The sequence below is a fragment of the Schistocerca americana genome, chromosome 8 (assembly GCF_021461395.2).
Source record: "Schistocerca americana isolate TAMUIC-IGC-003095 chromosome 8, iqSchAmer2.1, whole genome shotgun sequence".
Taxonomy (NCBI): domain Eukaryota; kingdom Metazoa; phylum Arthropoda; class Insecta; order Orthoptera; family Acrididae; genus Schistocerca; species Schistocerca americana.
The window spans coordinates 239694781-239714743 of record NC_060126.1 but is presented as its reverse complement, the minus strand read 5'-3'; positions in this window follow the sequence as shown (position 1 = coordinate 239714743).

Sequence of the window (19963 nt, the reverse complement as noted above, 5' to 3'; positions counted from 1 at the left end):
TAGGAATGGTAGAACGATGGGTTCGATGACGGTTTGGATGTACCGTGCACTATTCAGTGTCCCCTCGACGGTCACCAGTGGTGTACGGCCAGTGTAGGAGATCGCTCCCCACACCATGATGCCGGGTGTTGGCCCTGTGTGCCTCGGTCGTATGCAGTCCTGATTGTGGCGCTCACCTGCACGGCGCCAAACACGCATACGACCATCATTGGCACCAAGGCAGAAGCGACTCTCATCGCTGAAGACGACACGTCTCCATTCGTCCCTCCATTCACGCCTGTCGCGACACCACTGGAGGCGGGCTGCACGATGTTGGGGCGTGAGCGGAAGACGGCCTAACGGTGTGCGGGACCGTAGCCCAGCTTCATGGAGACGGTTGCGAATGGTCCTCGCCGATACCCCAGGAGCAACAGTGTCCCTAATTTGCTGGGAAGTGGCGGTGCGGTCCCCTACGGCACTGCGTAGGATCCTACGGTCTTGGCGTGCATCCGTGCGTCGCTGCGGTCCGGTCCCAGGTCGACGGGCACGTGCACCTTCCGCCGACCACTGCCGACAACATCGATGTACTGTGGAGACCTCACGCCCCACGTGTTGAGCAATTCGGCGGTACGTCCACCCGGCCTCCCGCATGCCCACTATACGCCCTCGCTCAAAGTCCGTCAACTGCACATACGGTTCACGTCCACGCTGTCGCGGCATGCTACCAGTGTTAAAGACTGCGATGGAGCTCCGTATGCCACGGCAAACTGGCTGACACTGACGGCGGCGGTGCACAAATGCTGCGCAGCTAGCGCCATTCGACGGCCAACACCGCGGTTCCTGGTGTGTCCGCTGTGCCGTGCGTGTGATCATTGCTTGTACAGCCCTCTCGCAGTGTCCGGAGCAAGTATGGTGGGTCTGACACACCAGTGTCAATGTGTTCTTTTTTCCATTTCCAGGAGTGTATTTGTATCGTTGAGTGCGACTCTCCTAAGCCCATCGACTTCATATTCGCATGACGGTAACGGGATCTAGACCAACGCGAATAAACCACAGTCCCTAGAGCCAAGATCTAGGTTCTGACGAATGCTGGTAGACGTTTGTCCTTAGCACAGGCAATCTCGCAGTACGCACACATATTTTACATATTATGACAGGTCGAAGAACGGCTGAGGAAACCACCTCGACCTCGATAACACACCTGAATTCCCATATTGTCTGCAACAGTCGCTAGCCAGTGCCATAGCGGCTTTGGAATTCTTCGCCGATCAGTAAGCGTTGGTAACTGTTTACTACTCATTTTTAAAGGCACGTAAGAGACATTGAGAACAGTAGATATCAGCTATAAGGAATTAACGAATTGTTTCCACTGTGCTCCAACATCTGGTCAGCTGGAATTCGCGAATACTCTAGACAGAATCAGACGCAGGTATCATCGGTCAGGTCTCTACACCAATTTGTTATACACTATCTGAATCACGGTAAGGAATGTCAGCGACAGAAGCACGTTCTGCAGTTATCTCTGGGGCATCTGGTAGCATTTCCGCCTATAACTGCACCATTCCACCGAACTAAAGTCCACCTCTTGGGAAGCTTCCTGAAGTCGACAAGGAAATCAATGGACAATAGTCTACACTGACCACCTCACCCACTATGTTGCTACCAACGCTCTGGCGACTGCCGAAGCTCCAAAAAAGTGCAAAGTTTTTCGTACAAGACATTGTCTTGAAGCATTGTGCAACCTGTGTGCTGATGTCAGAAGGTGGAAAAGTTTTCCAGTCGAGATTAGTATCAGAGGTAATTTCATGTTGTGACATCACTCACAGGATGACAACTGCCTACCACCTAGAGATGAATGGCTTCACAGAAGGCTTTATTAAGGCGTTGGCAGATATGCTCTCGGCGTGGTTTCCCAATTACCGTGCGTGGTATGTCTATTTAACGTCTACTGAGTCACCTCTGAAACACGGTGTCTGCTGTAAATCGAGCGGAACTCGTGTTCCAGTTTTTTGTGCAAAGCAGGAGAAAGCGAGAGCGACATAACGCTCTGCTAAAGCGCTAGGTTCATTCTCTTATGTGGCTCACCCAGGCTCTTTCATTTTCTTCTGTCATCACGTTGCAACCAGTGCCAGGTACCAAAAGTACACAATAGTTGAAAAAGGAAGTCGCATTTGAAAAACATAGAGTATATCTAATCCTCATTTTCAGCAATAAATTTACGTCTTGCTGTCGATAATGGTTTCTAATTTGCATTTTAACTTTACGTTTACAGTATTATCAAAGACAAGTGACATATAAGCTGCATACTACAAGTATAAACCAATATAACATCAACATATCGAAGGAAAGTCACAAATTCGAGCCCTGCAACCAAAAGGATGTGTTAATTATACAGCTGTCTCATCTTTTCGGTAACTATTCTATAGTGTAGAAGTCGACTTTTTTCTCAAACATTGGTGCTGTATACATCTCGTACGACATATCCTGCAGCTCTTCGTTAGCATGAAGATAAAGGACCGCTGACATATAAACAAAATTAAAAAGAGTAGAGAAAAGTATTATGTCCTAACGTCAGTAATCGTGAACTCTCAAAGTAGTAACCGGATCACATATAAGAGTTCAGAATTTTATTCATATGAGGCTCTCGTCATCACCAGCATTATTATTCTCCAGGGATTAGACGCTTAGGCCTTCTCGGGCCTCAATCCATCTAATCCTCGGTGTTCCTGGGCCTCTTCAGCCAACATGTCTGTATGACAGTGCCATTTTCTGAATCCTTAATTGCCCACTCTCCCTAAGTGATCTTCCCAGTTCCTTCGAATCCTCCCGAAAGCAGGTAGGTAAGCAGGTAACAGGACCGAATCCTCCCAAACTGACACAATGCAACAGAGCACGGTGTGCGCTAATGACCACAGCTGCCTGCGGCCACTTCGCAGTTCGCGGCAGGTCGATGTAGAGTGAACATGTCCTCAGACGAGCTTACAGTTTCAGTAAGTATGAAGGGAAGGAAAAAGTTGGTTTTGAAAGGTAACACCTTCGGTTTTCAAAAACTGCTGAAAGGTGGTCTAGCGCGATGGACGTGCAACATTAATGGCAAGTTTTGTTAAAACTATTTCTATTGAAGAGCTGGATGTCGTGGAGTGTCAAGAATACAATCATGAAGAAATGCCTGATAACAAAATTCAGAGGCAAGAAATCATTTCTGACCTAAAGAGAAAAGCCATAGAAGATATTTGTGAGAGACCGTCAAGAATAATTTACCAGAAGTTAAAAGGAAAAGATACGCAAGACATAACTAAGAGAGATGTCAACAATTTTCTTAAATCTATTTACAAAGCTAGGCGCAAAATTCGGCCAAAGTTGCCCACGAATGCTGCAGATGTTCATGCAAAATCAGATCAGGAGCTACACAATAAATAATTGTGATTTTTATATTACATAAATATATTAGGATAAAATGATTTTTTTGTAAATATACTTAAAATGCAAAAACAAATAAAAATTTAAAATTTAAATATTTTTGGGGTGTGAATCAGTTCGCCTCCTCGTCGTGCACCCTGGGTAACGCTAAAAGAACTGATATTTTCCACATGCATTTTCTTTAAAGCTTATTTCCAAGAACTAGGAGCTTTCATCAAAGTAGGCCTACAGTATTCTGGCTTTTTCTGAGTCTAATTTATCAGTTACAAGGTCAACATTTATGCTTTTTGCAATATCGTGTTCAGTCCACAGTAATTTTGTGCCTGTGCCCCAGCAGTGTGCTGGCTGCGGGTGCCAATTCCGGACCCTCTGGCCAACCCCTAGCTACCACACTGGCATCCGCGCACGGTCTCATGGTAAAACTGTTATATCTCTGCTCCTAGGCTGCTTATAAAGAAGAAATATGTACCAGATTTTACATTAGACCCACAGCAGTATAATTTCAAAACAGCATCCAACTTCGTCCATTACCTTTTGCATAATGCGAGAACAAACAGGTACACAGAAGAAACTATAACAATATTTTTTGCTGTCTATCCAATTTGTTGCATGTATAGATTTGCTGGAAATGTATCCGTAATTCATAAAATGAAGACTGAGATAGAATATGTGTTGCGAAATCATGATTTGCTGTTTTAATAAATTAAGTATGAAGAAATCAAGGCTATAAATGACTCCAGTTTCTAGAAGTAAATATCTAAATAAGACAAAACTTTTAAAAATACTTACAATACACGCGAAAATTTTTTACATCTTATACTGTAACTTCATATGCTTTCCTTTGCCTGCTTGGAGTATTCATAACGTTTAGAACTGCTACCTGCTTCAAACGGGAGGATTCGGTCCCATCGTTTTTCAGACCCTTGCGGGCTTGGGAGGATTCGGTACCATTTTTCTGACCCCGGGAGGATTCGGGGCTGCGCCCGTTTCTTCTACATTCGTCCCTTTTTTCCCGTATTGCAAATATTTGTAACTGATTCCGTGTATTCTGGTTTCTCACTTTATCAAGGCATACGTGTCCCAGTAGTGCCCTAAGGAATTTAATTTCTGTTGCCTGCATATGTCTGTGGTACTTCTGTCTTAATGGCCGCGTTTCACTGCCATGTAGAATAACCAGCACTGCCATCATTCTGTATAGCTTCATCTGTGTTTCAGTCCTCGCTGTTTTCAGTGTTCTTCGACCAGTTTCACACATGGTCATTATTAAACATGCCTCTATCGTAAGCGTACGAAATATCACGGCGTAATTAATTGAAATGTTGAATCTGTTCTAAAATTCTGTCATCCAAAATTTTCTTTCCTAACTTAATTCCAGGTAGTTCCTTCCAGCTGTGTAGGATATCGTACGTAGATATCAAAAATCGCGGTGGTAACACACACTCATATCTCATTCCCTGATAAATAATCATATTTGCCCCGTTGCAATTACATAAATTGAGTCTGAAGCAAGTTCAAAATGTTCAAATGTGTATGAAATCTTATGGGACTTAACTGCTATGGTCATCAGTCCCTAAGCTTACACACTACTTACCCTAAATTATCCTAAGGACCAACACACACACCCATGCCCGAGTGAGGCCTCGAACCTCCGCCGGGACCAGCCGCACAGTCCATGACTGCAGCGCCCAGAGCGCTCGGCTAATCCCGCGCGGCTCTTAAGCAAGTGCTGTTATATAAATGTTTTATAAAAATTATTATATGTTGAGGGTATCCCAACCATATTCCATAGTTTCTGCCTGTCTACCTTATCGAAAGCCTATTAACGTCATATAGCTGAGCAAATTGTATTTCTTGTCTTCTCTTTTAGCTCTTTCATAATAAATACGCTGTATATACAAACTTTCCTTTTTCAAAACAAGTTCTGTTCTTCTTGCTACAGTGACTCTTGTGAAGATATTGCTAATTATGATGGATAATTTTTTTATTCTTTCTTTTCTTCTGCTTCTGCTCTCTACATATACCTTTGATGGTTTAGAATTTTTTTCTGTACCATCGTATGAAATATGACTGTTTTTCACTTTATTCATATTTCTACACAAATCTCCTACTAGCTGCGTATGCAAAATTTCATTGTGTGTTTCATTTTCTTTGTAGTTATTCTCATAAATGCACTGTGTAAAACTAAATGTAAGATGCAGTTCTGTTGTATAAACTGTGGTGCGAGAGTGGTATCGTTAGAGACAGTCGGACAGTGAGAAATAGTGGGAGTGCAGTGGCGTGGCATACGAGTGTTGGTGTAGTTATTGTGCTAGAGAAAAACTCACGAAAATTTATAGACGCGTTCTGATTTTTCAGTGACATGGACGTTATGAAACAAAATGTTAGACTGTTAATAAGCAGCATTTTTAATGCTTATCCGATTGGGGTATGATCAGAACGTAACGGTTTTAAACTAAAATGAATTGTACGAACTAATGTACTTCGAATTTATCATTTTGTGTGCAAATTAATGAGCTGCTGCATGTGCTAAGACATCAACTGTCGCCATGGGAGTTTTAAGCTGTTTCGTTACGTGTGGTACTGTTTTCACCAGAACTTTGAACTCGCAATCGCGGTTGCTAAAAGCGGATGGATTGCAATATCGCGATCGGCGAGTCAGAGCGAATATTATACTAATTTAAAACTGTGTGCGGGAAGTCAATAGTCGAATCATTTGTGTAAGAGACGTCATTGTCATGCTCATACGAAACTGCCTTTATGGAGTAAACATTACGCTCAACCTGCCTGTGACAAAATGAATGCGGCGAAGGATAATACACTACTAGCCATTAAAATTGCTACACCAAGAAGAAATTCAGACGATAAACGGGCATACATTGGACAAATATATTGTACTAGAACTAACATGTGATTACATTTTCACGCAATTTGGGTGCATAGATCCTGAGAAATCAGTTCCCAGAACAAACAACTCTGGCCGTAATAACGGCCTTGATACTCCTGGACATTGAGTCAAACAGAGCTTGGATTGCGTGTACAGGTACAGATGCCCATGAAGCTTCAGCATGATCAGTAGTGACTGGCGTATTGTGGCAAGCCAGTTAATCGGCCACCATTGACCATACGTTTTCAATTGGTGAGAGATCTGGAGATTGTGCTGGCCAGGGCAGCAGTCGAACATTTTCTGTATCCAGAAAGACCCGTACGGGACCTGCAACATGCGGTCGTGCAATATCCTGCTGAAATGTAGGGTTTCGCAGGGATCGAATGAAGGGTAGAGCCACACGTCGTAACACATCTGAAACGTAACGTCCACTGTTCAAAGTGCCGTCAATGCGAACAAGAGGCAATCGACACGAGTAACCATTGGCACCGCATACCATCACGTCGGGTGATACGCCAGTATGGCGATGACGAATACACGCTTTCAATGCGCGTTCACCGCGATGTCGCCAAACACGGATGTGACCATCATGATGCTATAAACAGAACCTGGATTCATCCGAAAAAATGACATTTTTCCGTTCGTGCACCCGGGTTCGTCGTTGAGTACACCATCGCAGGTGCTCCTGTCTGTGATGCAGCGTCAAGGGTAACCGCAGCCATGGTCTCCGAGCTGATAGTCCATGCTGCTGCAAACGTCGTTGAACTGCTCGTGCTGATGGTTGTTGTCTTGCAAACGTCCCCATCTGTTGACTCAGGAATCGAGACGTGGCTGCACGATCCGTTACAGCCATGCGGATAAGATGCCTGTCATCTCGACTGCGGGTGATATGAGGTCGTTGGGATCCAGCACGGTGTTCCGTATTACCCTCCTGAACCAACCGATTCCATATTCTGCTAACAGTCATTGGATCTCGACCAACGCGAGCAGCAATGTCGCGATACGATAAACCGCAATCGCGGTAGGCTACAATCCGACCTGTATCAAAGTCGGAAACGTGATGGTACGCATTTCTCCTCCTTACACGAGGCATCACAACAACGTTTCACGGCGAAACGCTGGTCAACTGCTGTTTGTGTATGAGAAATCGGTTGGAAACCTTCCTCATGTCAGCACGTTGTAGATGTCGCCAGCGGTGCCAACCTCGTGTGAATGTTCTGAAAAGCTAATCATTTGCATATCACAGCATCTTCTTCCTGTCGGTTAAATTTCGCGTCTGTAGCACGTCATCTTCGTGGTGTAGCAATTTTAATGCCCAGTATCGTACTACCGCCCGGAGAATAACGACTGAGCAAGAGGACGTATCCGTGGGAATTTAATGACTGATGGAGATACAATAATTACACTGCCAACATAACAACGAGCCTCCGCTCTTCACAACGCATCTCTACGAAAAGATAAGCTGCAACGCTAAGCACTCTCTCTCTGCAAAGACTCAAAGTATTTCGTATAGTATCAAAAATAATTTTTTTTCTGTTCTGTGACAAACTTTTCTTAACATTTGCTTTCCTTGAAAATAAATGTAGTTTCGGTGAAGTTTATTATACTCTGTATTGACATTGTTCATTCCATCATTAACAATAGCAATACTATTTGATACCCATCTTTTTCTCTTTTGGTTTATTGTAGCTGTTATTGCATGTGTTTCACATATATTTCTGTGGGACGTGTTTTTATGGATGTGTGCAGTGTTTTATCAGATGTATTGACATATTCTTCTGTCGTATGTGGAGTTCCGTGTACGTTGTGGCGTCCGCCTTTAGATTTCGAGCGTTAACCAATATCAGCAAGCTGCTTTATTGATACAAGACACGTTAGCGGCGTGAAGAACGGGTTTGACGGCCATCAGCTTCGTAAACTGTGTTTACATTCAGTAGGATGTCATATTATTGCATATTTATGAACGAGCGCGAGTTTTTTCGGCTGGTTCGTTTATCGCTGAACCAAATTACAGCTTCTCTCATGATCGTTTACGAAATTATTTATAGGATTTTTAAAAAATTTCTATTCTTTTGCATTTCATTACCAAGCGCTGATGTGGACACTTCCTCTTGGAAGTAAAAAGGGTTCTTTCCAGTTTAAATAATCAAAATTCCTGATCAAAATCGCTCAAAGTACATATCGGAGAATCGTTTCCTTCACAGTCAGCATTATTCGGTTATTTAAAGTCCCAGCGTATAGTTTATACGTTGAATTTAGTATACTTATACCTCTGTTATTTTTGAATTTGTTTCTTTCTACTTTTCGAATACAGAAAAACAGTTGCAGTTAACCATGTATTGGGTATTACCACAGCAAGCCAATAGATGTTTAATAGATCAAGAAGACGGAGTTTGAGTAAAAGTCCTCCATTGTTCATGAGTTCAATATTTATTCCCTCTAATCGGGGTAACTTTTTTATTCTTTTGTTTTTTTTTATTTCTGCCTCTAATTCTCCTAAAGTACGTAAGTCACTACTTTTTCGTAATTCCCCGGTCCTACCTTCCAGATTAGTAGAAATGTCTGCCTCAGGGCTAAATCAGAGATTTTATGATGTCCAGTCCATTCTTCATGTGTTATCACGTCTGTTGATGCGTTGTCTCTTTTGGTTTATGTAAATTCTTTAATAATTTGTAAGAAAGTCTTGTCTCCTACGGACATCGTGTTCCACATCACTAACGCGCTTTGCCCGATTGCCTTTCTATTTCGATATTTCTAGCGCTTGTATTATGTTGCTTAGCTTGTTTTTTCTGTTGAAAGTACGCTTTATTCGCTATTTATTTACCCTTTTTCTATCTTTTCATTCCATCTCCTTATACCTTCATGTCGTTTACAGCTGGTTTGTTTGCCCAATACTTTATCCGCTGCTGTTTTCCTACAGTTCTTTATCCCATGCCATTCTTCATTAATATCCTTCTTTGTTTTGTTTTCTAATGAGTGTCTGATTAATTGTTGCTGATACAGGTCTGCTTTTGATTTTTCTTCAACATACTAATTCTATGATTATCTTCGTTTTCTTCTCTATTACTAATTTGTTTCTTGATTTTACATCATCCACTCCTTACAAGCATTTTTGCCGTCAACAGATAACGGACATACATCACTTCCTCTCCATACTTTTTCACCAATCACTACAAATGCTCCTTTTCTATCAGATACCACATAGCATATGGTTTATCGCTACGAGTGTAATTATGAAACTCTCTTTCCTTATAAAAGGTATTAGTTGTCTTTAAGGCACTATACGTGAATATTTTCGCATCTTCTCTCCCTTAATTTTAATTTTGGCTTTTCTGAACTTTGCTGCAATGTTCTTAATAGGAATATTTCCATCTTGGGCATTCCAGTCTCTAAGGACGCATAGGATACCCATTTAATTAATACCTTTGATGACAGAATGTAATTTCTCATAAAATTTCTCTCTCTCTTCCTCTCTGCCTTCTTCTAAGCTATAAACTACTACTATCATTCTACGTCCTCTTGGTATTTTAAAAAAAACTGACATAAGTCTCCCATTATGGAATATGTATGCTGTTACTCTTTTTCCCTCATTTTGGTCTACCATTATAGCAGTTCCTTCTTGAGCTCTTGTACTTTGTTCCTTTCTGCTGTAAGCTAATGTATATTCCTTTAGATCTACTGTTTCTCATAATTCCTTTTTTGTTTCACTTAACTCAGCTACATTTATCTTCTTCTGTAAATTATTCTGTAATTCATCTTCTGTTGTGTAGATACATCTGACATTCCAAATTGCTAAATTGACTACGTCTGCTATTACAAATCTTTTGGCTTTCTCCTTGTCGAGGTAGTATCCTTAAATGTGTCTAGGTTTCTTACTACTTGATGCTTATGAGTGAAGTCCTTTCTTTGTCGATGTAAAACCAACCCAAACGCACGACCCCCAATCTGGAGGACCGTGGAGATTTCTGCTTCCCTTAGATAGTTGCTTTCCTTAGGCTTACGGGAATCCTCTCCTGGGCTATTTTCGGAGTCTCCTTCTCCTCCCATGTACAAAACCTCATGGGAACGACTACTGCTTCCGTTCTTAAGCAGCAGTGGTGACCGCTTTGCAGATCGATACAGTCTCCACCCGTAATCCTCGGTAAGGGACTCTCTCCAAGTACAACCTGGAGAAGTAGAAGCTGAGGAAGAAAAGAAAAAACATAATACCATTGGGGTTGAAAAAACAAGAGTTGACCAAAGAAGAGCGCCAGAAAAGGAAACAGAAGGGATTTGGCAGAAGTAAGTGGAAGAAGCACTTTCACACGTAGCTGGGGGTCCATGTGATTGGCGCCCACGGAATCTCAGGAAAGCAGCCCCCTGGAGGGAAATACCTCTGTGAATTAAAGTAAATAACAAACTGAATTTGGACACTGCATATCTGAACAAACTATAATGACAGAGTTGTCACTAACACCCAGATGAAGGTATATAGAGAAAGAAAATATGTATGTCCCGAGTTATTGTTTAAACAAAGATTATATTAAACGATCCAGACACATTAATGTGACCACCGACAACGTCCGACCTCAACGTGCAATAATCACTCTCAGAACTGCAGGTGGCAGCACTAGCAGTGGAGGGTATATGAAAGTTGATGGGGGCAGGGGGGGGGGGGGGCACGAAGAAATTCTGAAAACAGTGCAGTCTCTGTCGTAATGTTGCCGATTTATCTGACGTCCAAAAGTGCGTGATGATTGGCTTTTGGGCCAAGTGTGTAACCATTTACGAAATGGATAAGTTCGTAAACTGTTCGCCTGCCATTGTGGTTAAAGTATACCGTGTATTAAAAAATGGCGCTACCTAACACCGGTGCCAAGGCAACCGTTGTGCACCACGGGGAGAACGACGGTTGCAGAGATATGTTCAGGCGAACAGACGTCAAACTGTTGAGTAAATGACCGCCCAGTGAACCACGAACTACGAACAGTGTCTCCTCAATGAGCGTTCAACAAAAGCTGTTGCGTATGGGCATCCATGGCAGGCATCTGGGTCATGCTGTTCATCGGTGACGAAGGCTGGAATTTGCACGCAAGTACATCAACTATGTAACCTCCCCACAAAAATTAATAAATAATAATATGAATAACGAATGTGATTCTAATTTAGTGTAACCTCTCTACAGAAATTCATTCACATTTAACCTCCACACAAAATTTGTTTCCCATTTACTGTACCCACAAAATTCTTTTCTCATTTAATGTAAGCTCGAAACAGAAAAAATCCTAAACCTCGTAATAAAAAAAAAAAATTCAGTAACCTGGTAAATTTTGGACGACAGCACTGCTGCCTCATGGCCCTGTAAGATCATTCTGAATAAAAAGAAAAAATTCTTACCTCAATAAAGTCGACAACTATCTGCTCTTACAATAGCTTTTTCCGGCACATCTCTGTGCAATTCTGGCCTATAGATTTGTCATTTATGAAAGGAAGCAACTGATTTTTCTTTTGCAACAATCGGAATGATCATGGATTGGAGAAATTAGTAAATTCTTTAAATTGAAATGAATGCTTGTAAAAAAATTACTTTATATCACAAAGATTATTATTAGGACATTTTTTAAAACATTTACATCGGAGTTCACATAACATTACTAGATATGCGCGAGGCTGCTTTTTACCTTATACAATAATACTCAGGCTCTGGCATCGCTGCACCGCGACCGGCCAGCCAACACGATACACCAGACCAGACCAGAGCAGACCAGACTCCACACAAGTGCAGACTAGCGCAGACTAGCAACAACTTACTGCTACAGCTACACAGTTCGTACTGAGTCAACCCTGCTCTCTGGTCAGCGATTCTCTTATACCTTGCATATCGCTGGCAGCGCATGAGCAATACATCGAAATTACATCTGTTCGGACCTCTTACATAACCCTCCACGAGGGGGGGGGGGCAAACATTTGGCAGCGATGGTGAGTCAATTGAACTTGCCATGAGCAACAAAATTTTCTTAATTAACAAAGTTTACAGTCACAGAGTATATACATATATATAAGTGCCGAACATGAAATGAAATAGAGTGCACATGCACTGAGTACGGAACATATCAAGAAATTACAAAATCTATATGCAATGAGTACAAAACATATTAACAAATGACATAAAGTGCACTCGCACTGTAGTACAGAACATATCAAGCAATGACAAAATATATACGCAATGAGTACAAAACATATTAACAAATGACATAAAGTGCACACGCACTGTATATATTTTTACCATTTTACAAGAACTAGGATAGGAAAGGGAAGGATTGCATCATGGTTGTAGCACAGTAGGTTGCACGTAGCTGCACTGAAAGTCCATAGCTTTCTACAGAAGCACAACACAAAGTGAGACAATCTGAAGTTCTCTTCCCTGAAGTATTAATCAGTGTAGCCAAGACACTGAAATGTCGTATTAATATTCAATGTTATCATTTTGGTAGTACATTAGGTACACCAAACAGTGGGACCATAATAACATCTCCATCGTTCAAGGTGGTGGACAGCATGTTATGTCAACACCACACTTCTACAGAGTACACCAACGTAGAATTAGTGCAAAAACCAAATATAGTGCTCCATGATCATAAGGATAGACAGGACAAACGGATATTGCAGTAATTTCTGGTAATTAGGTCAGAAGGTGAAGGACATTAAGTCTTATGCTAGTCATCATTGAGAATTACACTAGTCTATCAACTGATTTGAGTAATTGGTGGCACTCATAGCCTAGTTACTAAACATTTCTGTACTACATATGAAGTATTACAGAATATTATTCATAAGTCATCTGATTACAGTGAACATTGGCACTCATTGGCCAGTTACTAAATATTTTTATGCATTGTTCAGAAGTCATCATTCAAAACAAGAGTTAATGAGTGTAGCATCAAGCTACCGGTAGTCATATATAATAGCATGTAAGTGACATAAGACAAATTTAAAATATAAGAAACAGTGGCATTCATTGGCCAGTTACTAAACATATAGCAAGTATTGAATATTACAAAACATTTTTCATCATTCAAGTGACAAACGACATATTTAAAATAATTATTGGCACTCATTCGCCAGTTACAAACCATTTTTATATTTTTATAAAACATTATTCAGTATTATTCAGAAGTCATCATTCAAAATGAGAGTTAATTATTGGCATAGCATTTATATAGTATAAGAAAAATATTATTTACAGAAATTATTGGCATAGTATTTATGAATTATTACAAAACATCATTCAGTGTTACTCAGAACTCATCATTCAAGTGACATAGGACATATTGAAAATGCAACACACTGTAACTATTACTCAAGGTCTGTGATTAGAAAACATCATTCAGTATTACTCAGAACTCTCTTAAACTGGTAGCATTATTTGTGAGTGGTAATACATTTTTTTTGTGTGCTAATAATGCATAGCGTTGGGATCGATAATTAATTGCTGGGGCATGAAAATATTTGCTTTTGACTTATTGCTGTAAATAACGATTAGTAACGTCATTCGTCATGAGTCAGCTGTAGCAAGGTTATGGAACAAGTGGAGTATATGTGATCACATTCATGAATGACACACACAAATGGGAAAAAAAATGCAAGTACTAGAACAGGTTTAATAACTAACTGCTTATAGCACATTAATTTCATGAATAGCTTCTCCTGTAAAAAATACACAATGGATTATTCAGCTGAAAGAAGAATCGCATATTATGCTGAAAAGTAGTGAACTTCGAATTAACAGGTGATGAAACGTGTACTCAATATGTATGTACTCTAGCTGTCCTTTCCAAAACATTCAGTCATTATACCATGCGACATAAGACATACTGTCAAAACGAACTGCAACAAATACTTAAATAACTACATAGCATATCTTAACTAACAGTAAATATATAAACTTCTCTCATCTGCAAAGAAAAACTTCATTATTAATATTACCATAACTTCATTACTATCATCACCTGCAAAGAAAAACTTCATTATTCATATTACCATATTCTTCATATAACTATTCATCATCATTCATTATCATCTGCAAAAAAGACACTTCATTATTCATATTACCATTTACTTCATACAACCATTCATAGTATAGAGTTTCTTATTTCCAGCATATTTCATCACTAAAACTAAGATGTGTAGTTCTGTCTGACAGCCTGCATCAATCGCCTTGTATTCTGAAAGAAAAAAAATGGTTTTAAGACTGCTATCATACGATGTGTATAGTATATTCTTGTTAGTGTTTGTTAATTCTGATCCATTTACTCTTCGTGACGAGGTATTGCATCTTCTTTCGTTCATTCCGATGGTGAAATTCCCATTTCATAGTAATCCACTGTGGTTTGTTTAATTTATTTCTTTTACACGTTATTGCTTTCTGAAAATGATGAATAATGATTAATATCTTGCATTTAAATTATATACTCATTAAATAGAAACTGGTTTCTAGTCATATAATTAAGCATACAGCATAGCATGACAGAAAACGTATTATGTCAATAACATAGACAGTGTTGAGTTGCAAAAATGTACACAGATTATCATAATGTATAGCAAGAAAAATGTATAAATAGTCACGATGTTGAGATATCATAAGGCAAAATGTCAAAGTCAACTGGTGTTTGTTACATCTTAAACATTTCATAGTGCATACAAACAAACAGGAAAACAATCATACATACACGAAAAACGGAAAATGTGCACGGTCTGATATATAACGACAAGAAAAACGACCTGCTAACCTTACCTTGCCGGCACTTGCCAAGAAAAAATATGATAATCATCAGTAAGTAGTCACATAAATATAATTGCTTAAGTGGTCATAAAATATGTAAGTTTATCTGGAAAAATGTGCTCGGTCTGATGTGTAACGACAAGAAAAGCGACCTGTTAACCTTACCTTGCCGGGCACTTGCCAAGAAAAAATATGATAATCATCAGTAAGTAGTCACATAAATATAATTGCATCATTGGTCATATAAAGATCAGAAAATGGCATTACAGTGTGATAAATCATGAAGTATGTCCATTCAATAAAGGTTTTAATATTGGAGACATGGTGATTGCCTTTACTTTTTCTGGTTCTCAAAGTTTCGACGTGTACTACATTGGGGTGAGGAATGCTGCGAATTCAATATGGACCTGCATATAGAAGCTCAAATTTACTGCATCTATTCTTTCCTCTGTTGGATAGATAGTGTGTACGTACTAATATCTTCTGTCCAATGTGAAAGTCACGGCGTGTACAAACCTGTTTATGCTGTCTTCTCCGGCGCTCTGCGGCACGTTTGATGTTGTTCAGCGCAATGTCAATTATTTCATGGTGTCGTAGTCGAAGAGATGTAGGAAAGGATACTAATTCTTTAATTCTGTTAGGTGGTTCAACGTTTTTCAGTATAACAGTCGGAGATAGCATAGTAGATTCATTTGGTATGGAATTAATTACATCCTGGAATGAGAGTATGTGTGTGTCCCAATCAATATGTCTTTCATGGCAGTATATTCTACACAGTTTACCAATTTCTTTCATTGGACGATCACAAGTGTTCGAGGAAGCGTGATACTTGGATATATAGATCGGAGAAATGTTTCTTGCTCGTAACATACGTGTCCATTCAGCAGATCGAAATTGTGGTCCATTGAAGGAAATTACTTTCAATACATGTCCTACATGAAACAGAAAATGTTTTATAAATGCTTTCGAAACTGATTTAGCAGTAGCTTTGCGTAACGGAGTGAAGGTAACAAATTTTGAAGTGAGTTCAACAGCGACAAAGATGTAGCAAAAACCTCTATTAGTTCTGGGAATCGGACCAAAAATATCTACAGCGGCCATGTGTCTCAATTTAACAGGTACAATGGGATATAATGGAGGAATATGTGAAGTCGTATCTGACTTAGCTTTCTGACAGATTTTGCATGACGCTAAAACTCGTCGTATACGTTTCTCCATGTTGGCAAAATAACAGTTCTGTCTCAGTATAAGAAAACATTTTCTGGCTCCGTAATGTGCGTAACTTAAATGAGTATACCAAATTAATTTGTTAACAAGATCGTCAGGAATGCATAGTAACCAGTTGTTGCTGTCAGGGTGAGAGCGGCGAAACAGAATATTATTGCGTACAGTGTAATGGTTTCTAATGGTAACATTATTCCTATCTTGCCAAAGGTGTTTAATTTCTTTCCATACGTCGTCTTTACTCTGCTCTCGTGCTATGTCTCGTAATGACGACGAAATGAAATTTTCAAATGCAACTTGTTGAATATACATGACGCTGAAATTTGCTTTGCAGAAGTTGGTTGCGATGTCTTCTGATTGTTGCTGAGAGAACGGGATAGTGCGTCTGCTACAACATTTTGTGTACCGGGAATGTGAACAATTGTAAAATTAAATTCCTGTAAATAAAGTTTCCATCTGCTTAACCTGTCGTGTGTAAATTTTGCTGAAAGTAAAAACTGTATCGCTCTATAATCTGTGTAAACGGTCGCATGTCTTCCACAAAGAAAATGCCGAAATCTTGTAAATGCCCATACAACACATAATGTTTCAAGTTCTGTGACAGAATAATTGCGTTCAGCAGGTGACAGAATGCGACTCGCAAAGGCGATGTTTTTAATTACTGTACAACCATCTTCTTCAATTTCCTGAAAAATGTGTACGCCTAAAGCGGTGTTAGAACTGTCGGTGGCAATGGAAAAATTTCTAGTAAGATCTGGATGTGATAAAAGTGGTGCATTCAACAAAGCTTCTTTCAGATTCACAAATTCAGAATGTGCTTGGCTATCCCAGGACCAAATAGTGTTTTTACCCGTCAATTGACATAATCTAGGGGTGTCTAAAGCAGAGTAATGAATAAATTTACGAAAAAAGTTAATTAAACCCAAAAAGCTGCGTAGTTGTTTCTTCGTCGTAGGAATAGTAATATCACGTAAAGCTTGAAGTTTTTCCGGGTCAGGCGCAATGTCTTCTGCTGAAATTACGTGTCCAAGAAATTTTATAGAAGTCTTGCCAAAGTGCGATTTACTGAGATTAACTGTGAGTCCTATTGCGCGAAAAGTTCGTAACAGTTGTTCAATAATCAGATTGTGTTCAGACCGGTTAGCATCTGCAATAAGAATGTCGTCTACATACGTTGTGATTCTGTCTTTAAGTTCTGTCGGATGAATACTATTTAAACCGCGAATAAATGCTGCTGAAGAAATAGTTAAACCGAACGGTAATTTACAAAATTGATAACAGTCACCCAAACAGAGAAAAGCCGTGTACTTTCTGCAGTCCGGATGGAGCTGAATTTCTCAAAATCCCGATTTCAAATCTAATGTCGAATAAATAGCAGTACCATGAAATTTCTGTAGAAGTTCTTCTAGTGTCTGTGGGCGATCTGTTTCATTAATAATAATGTTGTTGATGTGACGCGAATCAAGTACGAGACGAAGTGAACCATCCTTTTTCTTAACAATATGGAGTGGGTTTATGTACGGACTAACTGCCGGCTCAATAATTCCTTGGTCAAGCATAGCTTGCAATTCTTTCTTAACTTGTTCTCTGTGAATATACGGAATGGGATAATGTTTGGCTTTAAACGTGTCGTGCTGTTTAACTTGAAATTCATACATAAAACCGGACATAGTACCAGGTTCGTTGTCAAAAACTGGAGCTTGCTGTAAAAGAATTTTGCGTAGCTCTGAACGTTCGTCGTCTGTATTTGCACTGCTTTGTTTAACTTTATCAGAAATCATCTCCATAACGTCATAGTCGGCTTCGAGTGGAGTATTACAGTTGTGTACGTACGTATCTGTGAACAATGTGGAATGACAGTCTATGTTACGTGATGCGGAAATGACCTCTGTACGATTAATTGTTTGTTCTTCTGCAGATAAAGAGTGCTGAAATTCTAAAGCCAGTTGTACATTTTCATCCTTTAACATTAAATAGGAGTTTTGAAAGTCAATAATTGCGTCGTGTTCTACCAGAAAATTCGTACCTAAAATAACGTCTGTTGTCAATAAGGGAACAATCCAAAAATTTGAGTGAAATCTATGACCTGCAATACAAAATGATAAGTATGTCTCTAATTTTACATCTACTCCTTTACCAGATACTGCTCCTTTTACTTTAGTTTTACCTAACGGTAACGTAGGATAGGTATTCTCTTTGTTACATTCGTTGAAAGTTTCCTCATTTATAACTGACATAGGTGATCCAGAATCGATTACTGCTGAAAATTTGGATGATCCAATCTTTACCTCAATGACAGGCTGGGAAATGGTTTTTTGAATAACTGGTCTTTCCTGCAAGAGAGTGTCTCGGATGTCGTCAAAAGTAATAACATTTTAGTGAACAAAATTCTGCGTGTCAAAAGTATTGCTTGCGTTGCTGGAAGATGCAACCTGTACTGTATCTAGTCAAATTCTATCTGATGTGCTATTATTTGCGGGAGGATGTTGTGGCATTTCGACTATTTGTACTGTTCTGTTATTTCTTCCTGACGTATTACGTTCGGGATGATATCTACTGTCTGGTTCATTCATGATAATCTGTCGTTGTGGATTATTTTGTTGCTGGTAAGACCGACTGTTATTAAACGCACGCTGAAAATTGTGCTCATTATTCTTACATCTGTCATGATAGTCATTGCTATATGACGCGTTGCGATAGGAATTGAAATGATGTGTTTTCTGTACGTGCTGGTTTCCTTGTTACGGTGCGTTACTATTTGGTGGAGCCGACGCTATACGTGTAGGCGGCGAAACATTAAAGCTTGGTTGACCTTGTACACTACATTGTTGGTTAGGTATGCTAACCGGCTGGTTTTGTTGCTGTTGTTGGGAAAAACCTCTGTTGTTACCAAAATGTGGTTCCTGTTGCTGATAATTTTGACGATACTGATAATTAAAATTTTGTCTGTTATTAAAGTTCTGGTGGTTGTCGTTCCTGGAGCGTCTATTACCTTTGCTATAGAAATAGCGTGGCTGATCGTAATTACTGTATGTTGGTTGTCCTTGGTTATGATGTGAAAAATTTTTGTTTATGAAAGAATAATCTGATTGCTGAACTTCCAAAAGCTGTAACAGATCTCTAAATGCCGAAATATTTTCTTTCTGATGACCTGTTAAAAGTGATACTCTTGATTATCGTGGTAATTTAGAAATACACAATTGGATAAGTGCAGATTCACTGTATGGCTCACTTAAGTACTGGTTTTGTTGGACCATGTGTTCAAAAAATTGCGTGACAGCGGGAAAATTTGAGTTCTCATAATTCGGTAAACTAATTAGTTGATCCTTGATTCCGCGCTGTGTCGTCTTCGACCAGTACGCTGACAGAAAAGCATTCTGAAATTCTTCTACCGAATAGCATTGTCTCGCGATCGGTCTCATACGAGTTGCCGGTTCGCCCTCCAAAAAACTGCAAATAAATTCAAGTTTATGTGTTACGGGCCAAGTCGGTGGAAATGCAAAGCTAAGTTGTTGTATCCAATCCAATGGGTGAATCTGTGTTCTGTCATTTTTAAATACTTTAAATTTTCTCACGGATAGAAAATGCTTGTAATCAAAATTATCGTCTTTGTATGTCTCAACAGGTTCAGCATTGTATGAGAATCTATTTGTCTGTGATTGTTCGGAATCTGACTCACGTACTCTCTGTAAATT